At 31.6% G+C, this 2,788-nt stretch overlaps 1 protein-coding gene across 1 annotated transcript in view; it reads left to right on the top strand.

Moving 5' to 3' along the window:
* fsip1 (fibrous sheath interacting protein 1) overlaps positions 1 to 2,788 on the top strand; it is a 29,721-nt gene that overhangs the window by 21,702 nt on the left and 5,231 nt on the right. The gene's annotated exons all lie outside the window — the stretch shown is intronic.

Here is a 2,788-nt window from a genome sequence, read left to right as displayed (position 1 = left end):
TATATTAGTATATTATTATAGTGTTATATTTCAATTTCACAAAGAAACGTGCAGCATTTTGTCCAAGCAATAATAAAAGGACACATTTAATTTATAATTTGTGTTAAATCTCATTTTGTAAAAAAAAAAAAATCGTGAATCGAATCGTGAGTTGAGTGAATCGTTACATCCCTACCATTGACGGCGGTCCTGGATCGGGTTCAGCGCGAGCGGCTCCGGTGTGACTTCAGGAATATTTATAGGTGAATGTGAGTTTTAAGGAGAGAAGCTTGGGTTTTCATCTGTCTGCCACTGTGTCGGTTCAGTCGCAGAATCACTGAAAGAATCAGAATCAAAATCATGCAGTGTTTTTCTGTTCTGAACTTTCATTTCACTTTTGCTACACAACCAGAATGAAAACACTCTGAAGAAGCTTGTGTTTGTCATGACGTCTGATTAAAGCCATTCGTTTGTGACCTCGCTCTGAATCCCAGATCTGACAGTCTTTTTTTAAACTCCTTTAATTTTTTCCAAAATTCTATATTTTCCATTTTATTTTTTTCTAGATTCTGTTTTAATGGTTTAATTAAATTTTAATAATAAAAATCATTATTTTAAATACGACATTAGACATTGAAGATTTTATCAACTGGAACAATCAAACTTTAACAATTTATAAATTATTTTAGAAAATTTTAACAATAATAGTTCCCTGTATAAAATGTGTGGTTTTTCAGGAATTCTTGAGTTAATGTGTGTTTTATGATTTAATACAAATGTATATTATCAAAGACAGTGGCAATCAAACGCATAACGATGTAATTAATGAACGAAATTTGAATAATTCACATTCTTTAATTTTTTCCCAAAAAACAGGTTTATTGTTTAAATTAAAACATGAACAAAATAATTGTGATACGGTGTGATATTCCTCACAAAATTATGTTTTAATAAACAATATTATCATTAAATCATTATTATTGCTTTGAGAAGTGCATTCAGTAACACTTTACTTATAGCTTTTATATATAATGCATTATGAAAGTAGTTTTAATGCATTAATTATGTCTTGAAATGCACCTTATAAATGCATTGTATGATCTGATGAGTAATTGTAACCACAGTTATAATGCATTATAATACTAATCTATTCATTGTTACACCTTTAGAAAGTATAATGCATTAAAACACACGACAAACAAACCTTCACATATTATAATGCTTTTACAATTATTTCTGAAAAGATACAATGCATTACAATGTACATTATGAATATCAATACCTTTATAATGCATAATGTATAGTGTGTGTGTATGTGTGTGTTCTGGTCTGGTGTGTGTATGTGTGTGTTCTGGTCTGGTCTGGCCTGGTCTGGTGTGTGTGTGTTCTGCAGTGGTTCTCGTGAAGGAGCTGCTCAGGGAAAGTCTGGCTCTGTTCCTGCTTCCACGTGGCACTGACCGAACGTCCAGAGCTCTTCTGACTCTGTGACTCATTCTCTGCTTTCATAAGAGAGACACCAGTTTCCAGACCGAGCATTACACAGCCTTCAGGAAGACTTCTGAAAATGAACATTTACATATACACTATATTTCAGTTGTAGTTATTTTAGTGAAAGTGATGGTGATTTATGGTTTGTTTAGGATGTGAATCATTTCAGCTCTGCTCTCCTCTATCAGTGGACTCTCACCACAGTAAATATAGTAACATTTATAAGTGTGTATATTGAGGTCAAACAACACATTCAGTCATAAAAAGTTCAGTTCAGTTTATCAAACCCAAAATTGTGCCTGTTTTGAATCTGACTCGGGTTCATAACGCTGTGCTTTATGATGGACGGTGGTCAAACGTCACGTGAGAACACTAGACGCTCCGTCATTTCAAAAACAAACGTGTATTTAGTGTTCGTGAGGGCCAGTAAACCAGTGCGAGAATGAGCCTTCTGAATCCAGCATGTTTGTTTTGATCCCATGATGCATTTCACTGCATTCATATATAAACAGAACAGCAGAAGAACCGCAGCTGCCTTCAGATCAGAGCTATTACAGTTCAATAAAACTAAATCCATAAAAACAGCAACTTTTGCTACTGTATTTATTTACTTATTTATGTTTAAAATAAACAGTAACTCAAAAAAAATAAAGAAAAATAAAATAGAAAAATAAAATTATTTCAGTTAGTTGCCAGGGCAACATTTCTCATTTCCATTTAACTTGATGTACTAAAATAACTAAAATGGAAATAGAATTTTTTTTTTATTAAAAATTGATCTAAAAATAAAATTATAAAGTCATATACATTAAAAAACTATAAAAAAATTAAAAACAGCAAAATGAATAAAACTAAGTTAAATGAAAATAAAAATGGAAAATACAAAAGTAAAAAAAATATATATATATTAATAAAAAACTTGAATAGTATCTCAATTATTCTAAAATAGCACTTACGCAGACAAGCTCATTAGCTCATGAGAGCTTAAAACGATGTCAGTCAAAGAGACTAAACAGGAAGTGACATCAGTGACTGCGTATCCTTATTAATGATCTGAATATTATTTATTTAACCAACTATATGACAATCACTGTCCTGTAATCCTTCATCTAATGCAACAGTTTGTAATTCATTTTTAATTATTTTACAGTTTTTATGGGCTCATTAAACATTTGTATGCTCATAAACTCAGGTCACACTGATATAAATGTCAGAGAGAAATATAAATGATGATGTTGTTTTCATATTTGTGCATTTCTCACAATCACACACAAACTCACTCACACTCTCACACACTCTCACACACACACACACACACACA

The sequence above is a fragment of the Sinocyclocheilus rhinocerous genome, unplaced genomic scaffold, assembly GCF_001515625.1.
Source record: "Sinocyclocheilus rhinocerous isolate Xijiao unplaced genomic scaffold, SAMN03320098_v1.1 scaffold1068, whole genome shotgun sequence".
NCBI classification, from domain to species: Eukaryota; Metazoa; Chordata; class Actinopteri; order Cypriniformes; family Cyprinidae; genus Sinocyclocheilus; species Sinocyclocheilus rhinocerous.
The sequence above is the reverse complement of the archived record's forward strand: the minus strand, read 5'-3'. Positions and strand labels throughout refer to the sequence as shown.